Raw genomic sequence first — 22729 nt, forward strand, 5'->3', positions numbered from 1 at the left:
TGTGACAAGATCCTCAGTCTTAAAAACTTTCAGAAAGGAATAAACTTGCTGCTCCACAGTGACTTTTAATAAGACCTCTCATTATACTGTATATGCCATCATAACATTACAGTCTGCATATTTACCAGTCTCCCCACTTTTCTCTCCTGTTTCCAGTAAATACAAAAGGAAGAGCTGTACTCAGAATTGATGGACATCACAGATGAAAACAACGAAGAGAGGAGAACTAGCTTTAAGAAAATAACACAAGAAGAAGAAGACGAGAAGGAGTCCCTCTACTGAGGCTGGCGGGGGAAGACGGGAGGCGTACAAAGTGGCGCCGCAGCAGCGGTGTCAAACCAGCCACAAACTTGACAGACGAAGTGAGCCAGTTTCCACCAGGGACCACCTTTTTGCCGGATAGAAAAGACAGAGAGAATGAAAAGTGTCCCGTTATTATAAAACATTTTATTTTTCTATACTTTTGTGATTTACAATAGTAAAAAAAAAAAAGTGTGTATAAAGCAGTATATATGTACAAATCTGTTTTTATGTTTTTTGGTAAGGGAGATGAACAGTTGGCCCTTGATGCTGATTCTGTGGTATGCAGGAAGGAGGAGGGAGGAGCCCCCCCCTCCTCTCTCTATGGCAAACTGCTCTGTCGCCGAGGTCGTGTAAAACAAAAACATAAACAGAAAGGTGGCAGGGAGAGCTCGGCGTCCAGGCAGAAGCACTTTCTACGCTGTACTTCCTGTGGGTGGAGTCAAAGGTCAGCCCCCTGGTCTCACTGCTCCACCTTCTTCCTTTCAGTCTCCCTGACCTCCTTCCTTACTTCCTTCCTTTTTCGGGCTGGTGATGTCGCTCCTTCCTCTGCGGTGTCACTGGCCGGCAGAGCCTACTGTTAGCAGCGTCCCCCGTGGATACTGTCGTGATGTCACTTTCTCCTGGCAGCACCATTGGGCATCCCCGCCCTCCCCAATGGGCAGCGTCACTGGTTTACAGCGTTGGGGAGTGGGGGGGTGAGCCACGGTGAGAGGGTATAACGCCGAGCCTCCCCGGTCTGCCCCTCTCCACGCCCCAGCAGAGGTCAATGACTGAGGACTAGTTAAGAGAAAATGGCGCTGAAGTCGCCGACTTTACTCACCTGCCAGACTCCGAGCCCAAGCCTTTGTGTCACTCTGCACCGACGGACAAACTATCCGACCAACAATGATAAGGTGCGTACAACTACCAAGGATGCACGTTTCCACCTGACGAGAATAACTCATCAACGTCCATGTAACAAATTGAATTATAATCGAATAATCCCATTGTACTACATCAGCAGGTGCATAACAAAAACACAAGCCTGAGGCATATAGACTATGTCGCTAGATAAAAACATTATAGAAATACAGTAGTGCCCATCCAACGGTAACAAGGAACGAGGGCTGAAATGTCAATTTTTTTTTTGTCAATGTATTCTGAGAATATTTATTTGTGTGTTTTTGTTTTGTTTTTTGCAGCACTGAAAACTTTTAAAGTGGAAAAAAAAAAAGTTTAAATTTGGTGAAAGCGATACCTTAATTCTTTATATCAGAAGAGTCACTGTAAACGTGTTTAAACAAGAATGTTGGTTCAGTTCTTTGAATGTACATTAATGTCTAGGGTGTCCAATAAGTATGTATTCTTTTTCTGTATATAAATATATATACATATCTATTATATGGGCTGTGGTGATGTCAGGGAGTAGAGGGGGTGGGCAGGAAAGCCTCGGGCCCCCGAATATAGATATCAAACCCCCTCCAACTAAATATGTCCCTGATATTTACTGTAACATGTGATCATGTGTTATATGATTGAAAGTGTGATGGTGATAGTGTGAAATGATCTCCCCTGAAACCCCCCCCTCCCCTTACCACACAAACACACACCCTGTGCTGATGCTCATAGATTGGCAACACATGCAGATTTACAAACAATACTACATCTTTGCCCCATCGAATGCAAAACATCCCATCCTACTTTTACCCGACAGACACTTCAGGAAAACAACCTCATCTGCAGTAATTTCAGCCCTTTATTGGAGCTGGGAAGACTTGCTAATTAGCGCAAGGTGTTGTGGGTGTCAGATAAAAAAAAAAGTTTATGAATATTGATTTTGCTTTCCTTACTTGAACCAAAGTATGATTTCAACACACAGTCTCAGTGCTCTTTGATCAGAAGACAGTGAGACTCTGTGATGACAGCGGAGCCCGGATGTGTATTGACGTGACCCAGATTTCATTCGCTCATCACTACTGAGGAAGAGCTCGCTCTTCTGCTAATATAAAAGGAGCCCCGCTGATGAAGCCCAGCTCGCAGCTTCCTGCAGCAGCCTCGGTTTTATGAACTGCTGTTCTCATGCTGACCCTGGTGGGCAGGCGGCTTAATTGCGTATTGGAAATAACCTACTGGCTCTGAAAAGAAAGTTGTTGTTTTTATCAGAGGCGAGCAGGTTCGGGTGAAGCACAACTTTGTTTGAGAGTTCAGGGTACACTACTTAGTCAGTAGTGGGTTTGTGTGAATTGCTAGAAGGTTAAGCTCCTGACTTCCTGTACAAAACTACAGTGTGTACTGTTAATATCCTGTACAGTAACTCTCACCTCACACTTCTTGATTAACTTCATCTTATTTCAGGTTTAAAAAAAAAAAAAAAACTTGTTCTGAATCAGGGCTCCTACCCACGCGACCTCTGTTCATCTGTAGACAGCTTCTCATATATTACAAAGAGTATCTATATCATGGCAACTAACTGTTGTGAAGTCTTAATGGGGTAAAGTCGGTCATTTGTTCTCCCATGCAGCGATCACATGCAGGCTTAGCATTTTTATACATGTAGGTTTGTTTCTGAGAGTCTCATGATTCATCTGGCCTACTTACAGCGCTACAGACTTGTGGTGGGTCAGAAACAACTCCGGAGCAGGTTGGAGCTTTACTTTGACAGGAACTTCCTGGGAGGGAAAAATCGGCTTAAATCTGGAGTTAACTGGGAGAGATGGAAAATCACAGCTTTTTTTTTTTTTGGCTTGTTATCATTAAGGTTTGATCCACTGAATGATCTATGCACTCTGCAACAAAAACAAATATATGATGTCATGTGAAGACACCGCTGTTATCTACTTATTCTAGTTAGCAAGTAGTTCATAAAATCTTAGGGGTGTGGCTGGCGCTATTCTATATTTTTATTGCCAACAAATCCCCTGAAAACAACAAAACCAACAATGTGGCATAAATAGTAATGTCGCTGTTCACTTTTTATTGTATTTTCATTCCTTTTCATTTATTTTCTCTTTTTTATTAACCCTCTGTAATTATAATCTAAAAAGGAAAACGATAAAGTAAAAATAATTGGCTCACAAACATATAGTTTTATTTAAAAAAATATAACCAGTATTTCCTGAGATATGTGTGGAGAACTCTTACTAAGCAAGAGCCTTAGCTTGCTTACTTTAAAAGTGTTTTTGTTGTTTTGGTACAAACTGGGGGGAAAATGCAGTCCAGCATTAAAGCTGCAGTGGGAAGAATTTGTTTTGGGCACTTGGGGACAGAAGAAGTTAGAAACTATAAAACAAGAGAGTCAGCTCCCGTTCTCTTAGCTTTCATTGCATTACTGTATAAAACAAAGATTCCATTTTGTTAGCATTCCACAACCTCAGCTCCCATAAGGCTTTGATAGTGCTTCTCTGGCTAAGCCTCATGGGAGCTGTAGTTGAATACTGACAGAATAATCACTTAAAAACACACCTGAGATTTTATTGCCTTCACATTTTCTGTGGGTTCAAGAACCTGTTTCACATCATATTTTAAAACGTTGTCAATGTAAAAAAAAAATCTAATCGAACTATTTAGACTTGCTGGTCTTCCATGTTAGTAGCAGTACTTACATCAGTGGTCAGGTATGGGTTTGATTTTTAATTGCTTTTTTTATTTCTTCTTCATTTTTAACTGGCACTCTAAACTGTGGCTGTTGTCTCTGCTCGTTGACACACACGTTTTATTTAACTAGTGGGTTTATTTCTGAGCCCAGTGAAGTCCGTTCTTTACAAATATGTTAGTCTGTGTAAAGCTCCAGCCTGCACCTCAGCGGGGGGGGCGGGGGTCAAAGCGACCCTCCCTTCCTTCCTTCAGATGCCTTCAGTATAATGACCTGGTCCTGATCTTCCTGAGCACAACTGCTTGAGCTGTGACACTAGCAGGATGTCCCCTCTGAGAGTCCCCCCGCCTCCCCCACTGACCCCGACATACCCGCCCCCTGCAACACCCTCCCCCCACCATCCCTAGTCTTCTAGTATGTGAGTCGACTGGCCCCTTTTGTATTCCTGGTGTTCTGTACATAATAACCCTCACCCCTTCTTACCCCTCCCCTCCTCCCCCAGCTGTCCTTTCAGGGGAAAAAAGAAAAAGAAAAAAACTACATCCTCTGACTACCCGAAATCTTGTATTTTGTTCTAATAATGACAACATTTATTTATAAGGATTTTTTAAAATCTATCTCTTTCTCCTTTTTGTAAATGTTCCAGTTGAATAAAGTTTAAAAATGTTAAAAAATTAAATGGATATATTGAAAGGTTAAAAAAAATGTCTCTAGAAGTCCCTGCCCCCTCCTCTGGCTCTGTACTCTGAACTTTGTGTTTTAGTTTTTTCTCTTTCTGTATGCTTCTCTTTATGTGCTTCAGATGAAGAGTTCTATTTATTATGACATTAACGTTATTATAATTATGACTAATTATTAATATTATCATCATCCTCATCATCCTCATTATTATCATTAATAAACTTGTCTACTTCAGCCGCAATGTCTCAGGCTGTTTTGTGGTGAGTTATGAGTTACTGCGTGCTTGGGGCGGACCGGGACTTGCAGTAAGACTACAAATCCCATGACGCAACATCTCTGCATGTGAGATGGGCCAGGTGGAATGGGGCAGGGTGACGCTCCCAGACCCATTTGTCTCAAGCCAAACCCCCTCCAGGTTTACAAGATGGAGTGCACCTGTCTGTCGCCGAGGCTGCCATTTACCCAACCGGAGCAAAGACAAACTCAGACTGAAGCCTGCGAGAGGAAAAATATAGACGCACGCCTTCAGGGGGAAGGAGACGCAAAATCACACAAATGTAAATACTTCAAAAGATCAGTGCCTCTCCATCATTGTTGACTTTGTTTAATCCTTTGAGCCTCTACAAACAATGGGAGATGGGATTCTTTTTGTCACACCCCAAAAAAAAGATTGAAAAATTGAGAAAACTGTTGTTTTTTTCATGTCACTGCTATTCCACATCAAACTGTGCACAATGTGGTCTGTGCAATAGGTGAATGTGCTATGCATCATTTTCAAATGTTTTTTAGCCTGAGGCCTTTACTAAAAGCCAAGTAAATTTGACTTTTAGTTCTTTCTTTTATCATTTAGATTGAGTAATCATGGTTTAAAAAAGGTACTTATGTTCAGACTGTTGACTAAAAATAGAAATTTCTGCCAACTGAGAATGAACAAAGAACTTTGCATGGGTTCAACATCTTGTCCCAATTTCATACTACAAACTAATAGTAAACAGTACTGTAAACGAAGGCTCCCGTTTTACTTAATCAGGGCTTCTCAAAGTTTTGATTACTGAGTGCTTATTTAAGAGCCACACAATAAAAGGCTATACACAAAACCAAATATCCTTAGCTAATAGCTTGATTAACCGCACTGGCATTGATGACAGAATATACTGTAATTTAGACACTATTTGTCATGCTATGCTGTTTCTATGACTTTGCCATGCAACCAATAGCTTTCTAGCACATTGCGTTGAGCTATAATTTTCTTGGTTGCGGTTGAGCCGGCTAGCCAAATTTTCTTCTGCCCAGGTGTAACTTAGAGTCGTCATTAAGCAACAAAACAATCGGGTCAATAGGAATTCAACATCCTATCGCATCAGATATTATTGATGTTGTTTTATTCCAGAATTGATGCACCTGTTCACACTCCCAGACCATGTGCAGGAAGGTTCCAGTTTGTTCAGGTTGGCAGAACAAGCAGTAGGGAGTGGGAATGACTTTAGAGATTCTAAAGGGCCCGTAGCTGAAAGGTTCTGTGATACACTTATAGGTTGGGGAGATACTAAGATTTTTTTGATGAAATACTAGACTGACTGTTTTGTGACATGTTTATGATTTTTATTTTTACTATGACTTTTTTATGGCATACTTTTCTATGACATTTTATGAAATACTATACTATGGCTTTTTATGCCTTTTTTGTGACACTCTACTATGACTTGTTATGGTGTCATACATTTTGTAAAGAAATGCATGACATACTATTATATTACTTTTTATTACTTTTTGATGACATACTATATACTATGCTTTTTTATGATGCTTAAAATGCTTGTTGGAAGCCTGTTGTCAGGTAAAATGTCACTGTAAAAGAGCCAGAAGCGAAAAAGTGGAAAAAGGCGTGGAAAAAGTATTAAAAAAGTAGTATAGTATAGTATGTCGAAAAAAGTCATAGTTTAGTATGTCGGAAAAAGTACAAAAAAAAGTATAGGTATAGTATGTTGAAAAAAAGTCATGGTATAGGATGTCAAAAACAAGTAATAGTATAGAATGTCAAAAAAAGCCATAAAAAGTCATCGTGTAGTATGTCCAAAAAACTAATAGTATAGTATGTTGAAAACAAGTCATAGTATAGTATGTCGAAAAAAGCCATAAAAAAGTCATAGGATATTATGTCCAAAAAAAGCCATAAAAGTCATAGTATAATATGTCAAAAAAAGTCATAGTATAGTATGTCCAAAAAAGTCCTAGTATAGTATGTTGAAAACAAGTCATAGTATAGTATGTCCAAAAAAACCATAAAAAAGTCTAGTATAGTATGTCGAAAAAAAGTCTAGTATAGTATGTCCAAAAAAGTCAGAGTATACAATGTTGAAAAAAAGTCCTAGTTTAGTATGTCTAAAAAAAGTCATAGTATACTATGTCAAAAAAACTCTTACAGAAGTCATAGTATAGTATATCGAAAAAAGCCATAGAAAAAAGGCAGAGAATTCAGGGATCCAGACTGCAACCAAATGGTTGCATTTTGCGATCAAAATTTGAGTGTGCGACTGAATTTTACATCAGGTCGCATTTTACATCAGGCAACTTTATTTCTACAGCACCTTTCAGCAACAAGGCAATTCAAAGTGCTTTACATGAAACATTAAAGAGCAATTAAAAACGGTCATGATGAAAATAAAACAGGCTAAAAAATATATACAAATACAATAATAAACAAAATATATATTTTTTTACTGTCATGACAGCGATGGGGCTGTCAGTTTACCTTATATGTTGCATCTTCAAAAGTGATACTGAATTTGAAACAGCACATTGTAATTTCTGCATCTATTATCAAAGTATTTATTAAACTGTTAAACCCACCTACTTTAGACCAATGGATCCAAAGAGTCAAAGCTGTCAGTTGTGTGGAAAATACAACCGCAAAACTACAGTTCAGGGTGGACATTTATTTAGAGAGGTGGTCACCTGTTATACAGAGAACTGAATAGAGTAACATTTTAACTGGTCACTTTCAATAAGGAAAGTAACTCTTCCCCATTATCTTTTCTTAGTTGTATGTGTATGTGACAATAAAGTACCTTTACCTTTGTAAAGGTACTTTATTGTCACATACACATACCAAAATTCATTCTCTGCATTTAAAACATCCCTCAAGGGAGCAGTGGGCAGCCATTTACAGCGCCCGGGGACCAACTCTGATCTGAATCAGTGCCTATCAAGAGCCCTGACGGGAAAACCTAATCTACATGGGGAAACCGGAGCACCCAGAGGAAACCCACGCAGGCATGAGGGAGAACATGCAAACTCCACACAGAAAGGACGGGGATGACCGGGATTCGAATCCTGAACCTTTTTGCTTTGAGGCTACAGTGCTATCCACTGGGTCACGTGCTGCCAGATGTCTTTGTGTATGTAATTTCATGTCAATACTATCTGTATCTGTACCATGTTGTGTGAGCCACAAGTCACCTATTTTAACATCATAGTATGTTGAATAAACAAGGTATAGTATGTTGAAAAAAAGTCATAGTATAGTATGTTGAAAAAATGTAATAGTATAGTATGTCAAAAAAAGTTATGGAATGTCGAAAAAAGTCATAGTATAGTTATGTCGAAAAAAATTCTTAAAAACTCATAGTATAGTATGTCAAAAAAAGCCATTAAAAAAGTAATAGTATAGTATGTCGGAAAAAGTCATAGGATAGTATGTCGAAAAAAGTAATAGTATAGTATGTTGAAAAGTCTTAAAAAAGTCATAGTATAGTATGTCGAAAAAAGGTAATTGTATAGTATGTCCAAAAAAGTCGTAGTTTAGTATGTCCAAAAAAGTCATAGTATAGTATGTCGAAAAAAGCCATAAAAAAGCCATAAAGCCATAAAAAAGTATATTATGTCGGAAAAAGGCATAGTATAGTATGTCAAAAAAAGGTAATTGTATAGTACGTCCAAAAAAGTCATTGTATAGTATGTCGAAAAAAAGTATTAGTATACTATGTCGAAAAAAGTCATAGTATAGTATGTCGAAAAAAGTAATAGTATAGTATGTCGAAAAAAGTCATGGTATAGTATGTCGGAAAAAGTAATAGTATCTTATGTCGAAAAAAGTCATAGTATAGTATGTCGAAAAAAGTAATAGTATAGTATGTCGGAAAAAGTCATGGTATAGTATGTTGGAAAAAGTAATAGTATAGTATGTCGAAAAAAGTAATAGTATAGTATGTCGGAAAAAGTCATCGTACAGTTTGTCAAAAAAGGTCATAGTATAGTATGTCGAAAAAAAAGCCATAAAAAAGTCATAGTATAGTATGTCCAAAAAAGTCATAAAAAAGTCCTAGTATAGTATGTCGAAAAAGTCATAGTATAATATGTTGAAAAAAGCCATAAAAAAAAGTCCTAGTATAGTATGTCGAAAAAGTCATTGTATAGTATGTTGAAAAAAGCCATAAAAGTCATATAGTATGTCCGAAAAAGTCATTGTATAGTATGTCTAAAAAAGCCATAAAAAGTCATAGTATAGTATGTCCAAAAAAGTCATAGTATAGTATGTTGAAAAAAAGTCATAGTTTACTATTTAGAAAAAAAGTCATAGTAGTCAGCTGCAAATATGGCTTGACCCCAAAAAAATTCTAACAAAAGATTTTTCAGTGGTTTACAGTAGTATCAGATGTACTTAAAAACATACTAAAAGTTTACCAAAGTTTGACTTCAAGAAAGGCCCCATTTTCAAAATGGCGGCCGCCAGATCCTTAAAAAGACCATTACTCCTTTGTATTCCTATTACACCATGAATACTGGTACCTTATACATGTTTTAGCCATGTAATATTCTAATTAGCATATTTGTATGATAAATAACTGATTATAAGCACAATTATATATATTAAAGCAATTGGTTACAAGCATATTTATGCAAAAAATAAGGGCAAATACAATTACAATTTAATAATAAAATTTCCCTTAAGTAATTGCATATTTCTCATATCGTTTTGCCTAGGGTTGGTGGTTTCTGTCCATTAGCTCCCTTCTGATGAACATCTACCACATCAGAGCCATCTCTTAAGTTTTTACAGCAAATGGGGCAAGTTTCTTGGTTTACAACAATATGACTCATGGTCAAAATTGCATTTGGAGTGTACTTTTTCCTCAAGCTAATCCAACAATGTCATCCTGTCTTAATACACTCACATTGTTGACCTTTGTCATGTGTTAGAAATCTTTCTAATGTTCTTTTGATACCCCCATAAAATGACACTGAGCATGTGTCTGAGAATAAGACATTTGTGCTGTAATATACACTACCGGTCAAAGGTTTTAGAACACCCCAATCTTTTTAGTTTTTTATTGAAATTTTAGCAGTTCAAGTCCAATGAATAGCTTTAAATGGTACAAAGGTAAGTGGTGAACTGCCTGAGGTTAAAAAAAAGTAAGGTTACCCAAAACTGAAAAATAATGTACATTTCAGTATTTTACAAAAAGGCCTTTTTCAGGGAACAAGAAATGGGTAAACAACGTAAAGCTGTTCTGCAGCAATGGAGGTTGATCAAGCTTTGAAAGTTGGTGCTACCGATTCCCACAGGTGTTCCAACTGGTCTGGATTACTTACAACCCCCTCTGTTTGTATAAAAGTATTGTTGGAACACACTGTGGTACCGTACCCTCGTGAGCATTATTTGAACAGTATTGTACTGCAGAAAGTAGTGTGTTGCTATAAAAATGATGGGGAAAAGGCAATTAACAATGGAAGAGAGACAGACCATCATAACATTTAAGAATGTTGGTCTTTCCTACAGAGAAATTGCGAAGAAAGTCAAGGTGTCAGTGAGTACAGTATTCTTCACCATCAAAAGGCACTTTGAAACTGGGGGAAAACTGTGACAGGAAGAGGTCTGGTAGACCCAAAGCCACAACAAAATCAGACGACAAGTTTCTGAGAGTCAACAGCTTGCGTGATAGGCGGCTCACAGGACAACAGCTTCAAGCACAGCTTAATAGTGGTCGTAATAAGTAAGTCTCAGTTTCAACTGTAAAGAGAAGACTTGGAGCTGCAGGTTTGATAGGTCGAGTTGCAGCAAGAAAGCCATTGCTAAGACGTCAGAATAAGAAAAAGAGGCTTGCCTGGGCCAAGAAACATCGCCAATGGACTACTGAAGACTGGAAGAAGGTGTTATGGACTGATGAATCAAAATTTGAAATCTTCGGTTCATCACGCAGGATTTTTGTACGCCGTTGAGTAGGTGAAAGGATGGTTCCTCAGTGTGTGACATCAACTGTCTAACATGGAGGAGGAAGCATGATGGTCTGGGGCTGTTTTGCTGGATCCAGGGTCAGTGATTTGTACAGAGTGAAAGGCACCCTGAACCAAAATGGCTACCACAGCATTTTGCAGCGCCATGCAGTACCCTCTGGTATGCGCCTAGTTGGTCAGTGGTTCATCCTACAGCAAGATAATGACCCAAAACATAAGTCCAAGCTATGCCAGAACTACTTTAGCAAAAAAGAACAAGATGGTAAGCTTAAAACCATGGAGTGGCCAGCACTGTCACCCCATTGAGCTGGTTTGGGATGAACTGGACAGAAAAGTGAAAGCAAAACAACCTACAAGTGCCACACATTTATGGGAACTTCTGCAACAGAGTTGGGAAGAACTTTCTGAAGAATATTTGGTTTCCATTGTAGAAAGAATGCCACAAGTGTGTTCAGCTGTTATATCTGCCAAAGGGGGCTACTTTGATGAGTCAAATATTTAGAATACATTTTGGTTTATAAATTGATTCCATGATTTCTCTTTTAACTTAAATTGTTAATTTTTTCTATTCTTTCATTTCAGAGTACAATAAGACATTGAACTGCATGAATTTCAATAAAAACCTGGAAAAATTGGGGTGTTCTAAAACTTTTGACCAGTAGTGTATATTTTTTTCTTTTCTTTTTTTCTTCTTTTTTTTTGTTTTTACCCACCACACGTAATATAGGAGTTCTGAAGGTTCAGGTACCATGGAGACAGGGGGCTTCACCTGTTGCCAGACTGAGGGAAAATAAGTGTTCCCAGTGAGCAGGGGTGTGGTTTGGGCTGGGCAATATATCCATATTATATTGATATCATGATATAAGACTTGATACTGGAACACTTAGTTGGCATTAAAGGAATCGCACTAAGCTGGTTTAAGTCCTATTTCTCTGAACGATCCCAATTTGTTAATGTTAATGATAAACCCTCCAAGCATGCTAAAGTTAGCCATGGCGTTCCTCAAGGCTCAGTGCTTGGACCAATTCTATTTTCCTTATATATGCTTCCTCTAGGTAATATTATTAGGAAACACTCAATTAACTATCACTGTTACGCAGATGATACCCAATTATATCTGTCAATTAAGCCAGATGAAAGCGGTCAGTTAGCAAGACTTCAAACGTGTATTGAGGATATAAAATCCTGGATGACCCACAATTTCCTGATGTTAAACTCAGACAAAACTGAAGTTATTGTGATAGGACCAACCCACCGCCGAACTTCGTTTTCGAAAGATATAGTTACTCTGGATGGTATTACCCTGGCCTCCAGCACTGCTGTCAGAAATCTAGGAGTTATTTTTGATCAGGATATATCCTTCAACGCCCACTTAAAACAAACCTCAAGAATAGCCTTTTTCCATCTTCGTAACATTGCCAAAATTAGGAATATCCTGTCTCAAAACGATGCTGAAAAACTAGTCCATGCATTCGTTACTTCTAGACTAGATTACTGCAATTCCTTATTATCAGGTTGCCCAAATAAGTCCATTAAGACTCTCCAACTGATCCAGAATGCTGCAGCACGTGTTCTGACGAGAACTAAGAGAAGAGATCATATTTCTCCTGTATTAGCTTCTCTGCATTGGCTTCCAGTTAAATATAGGATCGAATTTAAAATCCTCCTCCTGACTTACAAAGCTCTAAATGGTCAAGCACCATCATACTTAGAAGAGCTCATAGTACCTTATTGTCCCACTAGAGCACTACGCTCCCAGAATGCGGGGCTACTTATGGTTCCTAGAGTCTCTGGAAGTAGACTGGGGGCCAGGGCCTTCAGCTATCAGGCTCCAGTATTGTGGAACCAGCTCCCAGTCGGGGTTCGAGGAGCAGACACCGTCACCATATTTAAGAGTAAACTGAAAACTCTTCTCTTTGATAAAGCTTATAGTTAAGGAGTGAGGAGTTGCAGCGTCCGCCTAACCCGGCCCACCTGCTTCTCCTCGTAGTCATCAGTTTGATATACTGTATAATTAATAATCTAGCGAGAGTAGAGGGAGGCAGGCCAGTACAGCCCGATCCGGTTGGGGAGAGTTCTAGCCCGACCAGGCACCTCTCTTTAACCTGCCTCTCTTAAGTTATGCTATTACAATTCTAGACTGCCGGGGAGGCTGTTCCTCCCTAAGACATACTGAGCTGCTCTCTCATCTCTACTTGTTACTTTTGTATGCATCCTGTCCCAGAAATGCTTGTTACTAATCTAGCTCTGGGGAGTTTACTCCCCGGAGTCCTTATGTTTCTTCTTCGCAGAGCATAGCTCTGCGATTCTCTGCATTTCCCGGCTGCATCCTGCTGCATCCTGCTGCATCCTGCTGCATCCGCAGCATCCACCCGTGCTCTGCAGCGCCACGTCACATCCCGCAACGCCCTGCTGTGATGTTCCTATGCACAGAGTAGTCAGGATCCGGTATAGGAGACTGCACTACTCAGTATGATACGATGTGCCCTGCTATGACATGAACTTCCACGATAACCTTCGAAGTCACTGTGACTTCTAATGTGACTGTTATCACCACTGTTCATCACGCCCCAAACCGGCCCGTCAGACACCGCCTACCAAGAGTCTGGGTCTGCCGAGGTTTCTTCCTAAAAGGGAGTTTTTTCTTGCCACTGTCGCAATAGCCACTGCTAATGCTTGCTCTTGAGGGAATTACTGTAATTGTTGGGGTTTTGGAATTTATAGAGTGTGGTCTAGACCTACTCTATCTGTAAAGTGTCTCGAGATAACTTTTGTTATGATTTGATACTATAAATAAAATTGAATTGAATTGAATATTGTCTTAGATTTTGGATATTGTAATATGGCATAAGTGTCTTCTCCTGGTTTTAAAGGCTGCCCGGTAAAGTGATGTCATTTTCTGAACTTACCAGACTGTTCTTGCTGTTCTATTATTTGCCTTTTCCCCACTTAGTCATTATGTCCACATAACTGAAGATTATTTATCTAAAATCTAAGTGTGAAGATATTTTGTTAAAGCACCAATTGTCGACCCTAGAATATCGCCTCAATATCGATATCGAGATATTTGGTCAAGAATATTGTGATATCTGATTTTCTCCATATCGCCCAGCCCTAGGTGTGGTTGTGGTAAATGTAATTTAAGTTACTTTTGGGTGGAATAACTTTTACATTGAATGTTAAGTCTGTGTTTTAGCAAAGAAAGGGTATGTGTCCGAAAACATGTACTGAATAGGAGTTACATGACATAGGCTAAATCGTTTACATCACTGGTTCACCCCCAAAAAAGATAAAACCTTACAGTAATCTCACTAAATGTATTCCATAAGTATGTCATCATGTCAGTGCAATTTAGACAAGTCCAATGGATTCATAGACCCAGAAAACATGTGGTTAGACACCAAGATTACTTGGCTAGGTCAAATAATGAAGGAGTTAGGATATTTTGAGGGCTTCCTGCCAATCTTGGACGCCATCTTGAAAATTACACTTTTATAGTGGTCAAACTTTGGTAAACTTTTAGTATGTTATGAAGGACACCTAATACTACAAAAAACAGCTGAGAAACCTTTTGTTAGAATTTTTTTAGGGTTAGGTTTTTTTTCATATATGCAGCCGCCTATAGTATAGGATGTCCAAAAAAGCCATAAAAAAGTCACAGTATAGGTATGTCCAAAAAAGTCATAAAAAAGTCATAGCACAGTATGTTGAAAAAGTCATAGTATAGTATGTTGAAAAAAGCCATAAAAAAGTCACAGTATAGTATGTCCAAAAGTCACAGTATAGTATGTCCAAAAAAGTCATAGTATAGTACGTCCAAAAAAGCCATAAAAGTCATAGTATAGTATGTCCAAAAAAGCCATAAAAAAGTCACAGTATAGTATGTCCAAAAGTCACAGTATAGTATGTCCAAAAAAGCCATAAAAAAGTCATAGTATAGTATGTCCAAAAAGTCATAGAATAGTATGTTGAAAAAAAGCCATAAAAAAGTCCTAGTATAGTATGTCCAAAAAAGCCATAAAAAAGTCATAGTACAGTATGTTGAAAAAGTCATAGTATAGTATGTTGAAAAAAGCCATAAAAAAGTCACAGTATAGTATGTCCAAAAGTCATAGTATAGTATGTCCAAAAAAGCCATAAAAAAGTCACAGTATAGTATGTCCAAAAGTCACAGTATAGTATGTCCAAAAAAGTCATAGTATAGTATGTCCAAAAAAGTCATTAAAAAGTCATAGTATAGTATGTCGAAAAAAGCCATAAAAAAGTCATAGTATAGTATGTCCAAAAGTCATAGTTTACCATTTAGAAAAAAAGTCATAGTATAGTATGTTGAAAAAGTCATAGTACAGTTTGTCCAAAAAGGTCATAGTATAGTATGTCAAAAAAGATATAAAAAGTTACAGTATAGTATGTCAAAAAATATAATAGTATAGTAAGCTGCAGCAGCTGTGAGGTTTTGTTTGACCAGTGAATGACTTTCATCACTGCAAACTCCAGGTTCTAACCATATTGTAGTCCTTGGTTCCTCCAGTAGAAACACAGTTAAGTTCCTGAGTTCTGAATAGTTCCTGGGGTCATAGGAAAGGTCCCCTGCTGAGTAATTGACATACTACTGGTATTGGATACTGTTGTTAGTATACAAGAAATCAACATATTAAATCCCATCAACAGGAAATGATGCAGCAGTGGACCAAAGGATGTCAATAAAGCTGTCCATATATATATAAAGTACTGTATATTTGGATATGTATGCAACAACCACTTGCTATACTGTATACCTTACAGTAGGTGCAATGTCATCTTAATCCCACTTGGTGGCAGTGGCACCATCTATCTGTCTCTTATGTTTCTACTGGAGGCCTCAGTAATCATATAATTCATTCAACAACACCAGTTTTGAGCTTTGACCATCTTCCCTCACTGCCTCACCCTTTCCTCTGCCATTGCAGCTCCTCTCAGACACCTGATCCACCTCAGGAGTGAAATATTATCTCCCTGTTTTATTTATACATGTAACGGTTGATTAAGGTCAAATGGGGATCTAAAATATGATAAAAGCATCTGTTGGACTCAAATAGAATCTGTCACCCCAACCACAGCAATTGACCATAATCACACAATTATGAAGCAATGAGACACTTTGGCTTTATGGGGGAGGGTGCTTTGCTAAAATGGCCCACGTAAAACCCCATCTGTACAAATGGGCCTTGGATTTGAGCCAAAGCAGGGGCTAAAACACCCAATATATCAAGCCATGGCACATCTAGCAGAGGGGAGCGCAAAAGCGGCTGACAAAACGGCAAGTCTGATGGTGTCAAAGAAAAACACGGCTCAAATATTTGTAGGCGCCAACAATTTTGTAGGTACAGAATTCCCTCATGTAATTTTGGTGGCAAATAAAATTAGCAAAGATGGTTCATGAGCCAAATGAATCCAAACCAGCTGAGAACACAGTTCGCTCTTCAGTTTATTCAAGTATTTATATGACAATGATTCATCTCAGCTGACAGTAGAGGATGTTTAATCCTTTTTTTTTTAATGGAGTTTCAGTCAGCACCATCAGACCAGAATCATTTTTAATCGGTTGACAAAGTCACCGATTAACACTTAATGTCGCTTATACGGATCCAGGTCACGATAAATTAATAAATTATATAATTTTAGAGTTATTGTAATATACTGCTGGGAAGTACAGAAATGGGATGTAATAATAAATAATTCCAGGCCATATAGACTTTTTTCAAAGCAGACATGTCGACATGTCCTAGTAGGAAAAGCACAGGTGTATTTGAAACCATTAATGCTGGCTGTATTCCACAAAGGAGAGGCCCTGGTATTAAACCATTAATGATGGCTGCATTCCACTTAGGAGAGGCCCTGGTATTAAACCATTAATGATGGCTGTATTCCACTAAGGAGAGGCCCTGGTATTAAACCATTACTGATGGCTGCATTCCACTTAGGAGAGGCCCTGGTATTAAACCATTAATGATGGCTGCATTCCACTTAGGAGAGGCCCTGGTATTAAACCATTACTGATGGCTGCATTCCACTTAGGAGAGGCCCTGGTATTAAACCATTAATGATGGCTGCATTCCACTAAGGAGAGGCCCTGGTATTAAACCATTAATGATGGCTGCATTCCACTTAGGAGAGGCCCTGGTATTAAACCATTAATGATGGCTGCATTCCACTAAGGAGAGGCCCTGGTATTAAACCATTAATGATGGCTGCATTCCACTTAGGAGAGGCCCTGGTATTAAACCATTACTGATGGCTGCATTCCACTTAGGAGAGGCCCTGGTATCAAACCATTAATGATGGCTGCATTCCACTAACGAGAGGCCCTGGTAGTAAACCATTAATGCTGGCTGTATTCCACTAAAGAGAGGCCCTGGTAGTAAACCATTAATGCTGGCTGTATTCCACTAAGGAGAGGCCCTGGTATTAAACCATTATTGATGGCTGTATTCCACTAAGGAGAGGCCCTGGTATTAAACCATTACTGATGGTTGTATTCCTCTTAGGAGAGGCCCTGGTATTGTGCATGCTGACTCACTGAAACAGCTTACTGGGACACTTGATGGAATTGAGCCATCATTAAGGTTATCGATGTCAGCTGTGCTTTTCCTACTATGACAAGTCAAAATGTCTGCTGTGAAAAAGGTCCATAGGGCTTGGTTTTCCATCATGCCTTCACACTTTGGCCAGTATGTCCGTTTTTTTTAAATGGCATTTTACATGATATTATAAAGGTCTTAAATTAAACTGCAGAAGCCCTAATTCCCCAACAGACTTTGTCCCATCACTTACTAGAACACGTATCAAATGAGAATAATAAAAAAAAAAAACACTACTTACTACTCTCATAAATCAACTAATGTTGTATTAATCAGTTGCATAATCTACATCATCGTACTGCAGTGCTTTTGTGTGTGTGATGTCTGGATGTTTGGGAGCTGCAGCAGCAGGTTTCTTGTCTGGAGCTTTAGACAGTGCATCCATCAGCTTGGCGCGACACCATCTGCTGCTCACACTGCAGCGCTCGGCCCAGCTAAGAGCCATCTGCAGCCAGCTTCATTTACATCGCTCTGAGAAGTTTTACTTTGGGCTCACAACAAGTGCTGAGCGGCTTTTAAAGACAAGAACAGGAGCTACTTCATGAAACAGTGTTGAAAGAGGAATATAAAAGGCAAAAAGCTGTATATCACATGCTCCTTCGGCTGCATCAATCATCCAACGTACTGACTGATACGTTTCCTAATGTTAAGGGCTCAATAATTATTCTGGCAACATTTAGCTTGAATATGCACAGTGTCCAACTGTTTGTGATCCAATTTAACAAGCTGTATTGACACTGTCGATCCACAAGAGGGAGACAAACGCCCAAAGACCACGCAGAGATCTGGACACCCAGAGAGAACAGTTCACACATCATATCAGGCAAACAATCATAATGAGCTCAATATCAGAATGAGAACACATCCCTGAACAAGTGTACCATCATTTTAATTCTGGAAGCATTGTAAAGCCCAAACTGCTGTGAAGGCAGAAATAATCTCTCAGGCTGTGTTGAGCCAGATGTTAGACTGTTAAAAAAAAAAAAAAAAAAAAAAAAAAAAAAAGAATGGGGCCACTGAGTGGAAAGTTAATAATAAAGAAGCTGCCACTCCTGCTGTTAGCTGAAAAAGTGCAGTGTAACTAAAATAAACCTATTAGCATAAGAACCCTCGAAGATCAAACAGATTAGTGAAAGAATAATAATTTGTACTGTACTTTTTTTAACCAGATTTTTACTTTTTGACATTTAAATTGTGATGTTTTAGGATCTGATGTTCGAAACAAAAGAATTTCTTCTTGATTTTTGAACAGATATACAAAAGCTTTACTAATTACTTTATATACCGTAAGTACAATGTTTTAAATCTTGTATTTTACTGTACTTTTGGTTATATTTTTACGTGCTGGCTGAAGTTGTGATTTCCTTAAGAGGATGACACATTGTATGTAAAATAATTAGTGTTTCAACAGTTTATATCAGTGTGGAGGTATTCAACCCTTAACATAGTTTTCCCAAAAGTATTGTTTGTAATTCCACAGTCTGACAGTATCATATTCCTTGTCATGTGTTCCACCTCTTTATTGAAGATTTATGATGTTCACACTCTGAAATAATCACACCCAGTATCTTTTTAAAGTAAGTAATACTTTATAGTGTTTGTTTTTCTCTGCTTTATCGACTGAGTTGGATGACGGCTTCTTTTTCTTTTTTTTACTTTGGATGTCTTGTGCACCATTTTAGTTAACGTTCTACAAAATTCAGCCTGATGTATTTGGCGTCTTTGAAAACTTTGGGATCTCCAAAAAGCTCTGAGGGTTTGTATAAAGTTTGGCTGAACAGCATGAGCTCGTAGTGAATTACCCATCATCATCAGCTGGCTGCTTGTGATGTGGTTAAAAAACCCAAAGTACATTTGGGATTGGGAAAAGTTTTAGTGTGTTTATATGGCTGTTTTTTACTGTACAAGTAAGTAAGTAAGTAAGTAAGTAACACTTCATATATATAGCACTTTTAAAAACATGCGCAATACAATGAAGAAATAAATAAAATTAAAACATCAGCCACAAAATACAAATTACATTTTAAATACAGCAGAAAAGGAGTGCAGCCCTTTACAGAATATGTAATAACGTATGAATCGTGGGTTTTTAAAATATGCTTAAAACAGTCCAGAGATTTAGCAGACCTAACAGACTGAGGGACAAGATTCCAAAGGGTTAGAGCTAAAATGGCACGATCACCTTTAGTCTGGAGCGAGGAATGGATAAAAGACCAAGGTTTGAGTATCTGAGTGGGTGTATAGTGGAGTAAAGAACAAGGAGCTCAGAAATGTAGTGGGGGGGAAAGGTCATGTAATACTTGGTAGGTAATCAACAGGCTCTTATACTATATTCTGAATTTTACCAGAAGCCAATGAAGGGATGGAAGGAGTGGTGCGATGTGAGACCAGCAACTTGTTGTAAAAGGCTGACATAAGAATGCACAAAAGGCCAACACAGTATAACCATGCTCACATTCCAACAATATAGAAGATGTCTTATATTTGACCGAGCGCATGCACACAAATGGATGTTTCTCAGCCTGCCATGCTGCATATATACCTTTAAAGAAGTTGTTCAGCCTCAGTCGCAGGGCGCTCCCACCCTCACACATGAAGCACAAAGGCAAGAAGAAATACTTGCCTGTGTGACACTCGCTCCATTCTGGGCGGCTTAATGTGATCGTGGTTTAATACTTGTTACAACAGTGTGGAGGTGCTGTCATCCGGAATTTAGATGGGCTGAAATTCACCTTCCCTCCTTCAACCTTTTAGGGAAAGCAATCACGAGAATCCTGAAAAACGCAGCGCTATAAATGGAAAAAAAAGTGCTGGGCTCGACAGAACACGAGCTCTGGCCACAATTTGTGGAATTAGGTGAGCATGCGGCCTAATGCAAGGTCAGACAGGAAATTGGGTGATGGGAGAACCGGGCATTTGAAAATTCACTATGTTGGCACGAGGCAGCAAATCAATGACAGCAGAGACAGATGGAGACATGAGGAAATGAGGCTGAGAAAAGAGGAAATGGAGAGAGAGAGAGAGAGAGAAGAGAGAAGTGTGAGGGGAAATAATCATGAGTTTGTTAATATAAACTAATGTACTGTTTAGTCTAAAAATAAAAAAAGTTGCCAAGATCTAGACATGCTGAAATTGTTTGTTTTGTCCAACCAACAGTCCAAAACTCAAAAATAATAAATAGACAGGAATATAAAAGAGCATTTAATCATCACATTTAAAAAGCTGGATCCAGAGATTTGGGATTTTTGTTGAATCAACTAATCACTACATGGGATACACTTTTAAATGGGCAATAAAGCACAAATAACTGAGTTCTGAGGAACTGAACAAATTAAAATAAATGAGAAACTCAGTTCTCTCTCTGGATCTCTCTCACTTCTCACAATCTGACTCAATCAGCCCCGCCCTCAACGGTGAGACCTATATGTCTGAAATACAGTCAATTACAAATAATTCTTAAAACCTTTTTTTTTTTAAACTACACAAAATTTCTTACTTCTTAAGGTGGAATTGACAGAAACGAAGCAAAGTCGTACAGAATAGAGGTACAACAAAGTGAAATACTAAAAACTGATGAGCACAGCCCAACCTATGTATAATAATAATAATAATAATAATAATAATAATAACTGTTATCAAAAGTCTTTGATAACAGCATTGTACACAAAAAGTCTCCACCTGTAAATTAACCTAAAGGGAAGATTCACCCAAATTACTAACAGTTAACTATAGTTGGGGAAAAAATTAGGGCAAACTGTGATGCATTACTACTTTTAATCTAAATATTAAATATGTTTACTAAAATAAATTGAAGCTACAGCCAGAAATTAGCAGAAATTCAGACGGATAGTTAATCCTGAAAAGCTAATTTAATCATATCACAGATTTTACAATTCAGACGCCTGGAGCTACAACTGCAGCACATTGGAATCATTTCAGCCAATAATATGCTGTAAATATAATTACAAATATAATTCTTGTATGTATGTTATTTCAAATGGAGCATTACTGGGGACCTTTTGCAGCAAAAACAGCTCTGATATCACAGGTAAAAGCCTAGATGTGGGTCATAGTAAAAATCACAATATCGACATGAAGAAGTATCGGTCTAGGCCTGCTCTCTCCTCTCTCTGATGCCGCCCAGTGCCAAGGCGCTCAGGATTTAGAACAACTACTGGTGTCCATCTGCACACCGGATTTAAAAACGTGGCTTCGCTGTGACCCGTCTGTTGTCCGAGGCCTCTGGAGACAGAGGGAGGAGAGGACGGCGTGCCAGGACACACTCGCTCACCCTGACAGCCTCCATCCTCCACAAACGTGCAGTTATGTTGCTTTAGTGGTGGAAAAAAAAATCATTATTGGGCGGTCTCAAGCATTCAGTTGTGAAGAGGCATTTCCAGAGGTTTCTCTCTTTGCTGTCAAACTGATCACTCAGTCTTTGCTGGGCATTATTATTAATGGGATTAAGATGCTTTAAATAGCTTAAATAGACTGGGAGGATAATGATAAAATATTGCTTTTTTTTGTCTTTGCATGTCAAATCTAATTTTAGATGAAAAAAGTTTTGGAATGAAAATGTGTGTTTACAGACCTGCAGGTTGGTGTTACTGCAGAGAATGTATGACCTGGGGAAAATGAGGATGTACATGAATGAGTGAATGTGTGTTGTGGGCGATCCTGCCTGTTGGTTTAAGGCGCCTTACCGGGCGTCTGTTCCAGCCAAATCCATTTTTATTCACCCTGTGGATTATAGGACTGGTTGGCAAGGCTGCTCTAGTAGAACCAAAGCCAAAAAAGGTGGGTGCCCTGCATGTAGAAACTTCGGATACCTCACAAATGCAATGTATTTTTTTTCTTTTACATTTCCCCTTTTTGAGCCAAAAGGGCCAAAGCTTTGGATGCTAAAACAGTGTTTGATTGGTGTCAGGCTATCTCTCTAAGCAGCCTTTAGAGGGCGCTGACACACTGGTGATAACAGCAGTTGTCTGTGCAGGTGCTGAGGACACACTTCTCAGCCGCAGCATGTGTGTGAAGTCTCGGGGATGGTGCTAACAAGTGACGCTCACCTGCAGAGAACGTCCTCAATCAGACCTCTGAGCCTGCCACAGCACACAGGAGGAAACAAAAAGATAAAATCTTATCATCCAAGTTCCCATCGTTACACTGGAGAGTAAAGAACAATCACGACTTGAAAAGATTTGTTTCATTAACACTTTGGGGTGTATAATAAACACACCAAACACTTTGGGGGTATTAATAAACACCAAGGGCGTTTTTGAAAAATTTATTTAAATTCAACATACTAAACAGAGGCACTTCA

The sequence above is a fragment of the Perca flavescens genome, chromosome 15, assembly GCF_004354835.1.
Source record: "Perca flavescens isolate YP-PL-M2 chromosome 15, PFLA_1.0, whole genome shotgun sequence".
Lineage (NCBI taxonomy): Eukaryota > Metazoa > Chordata > Actinopteri > Perciformes > Percidae > Perca > Perca flavescens.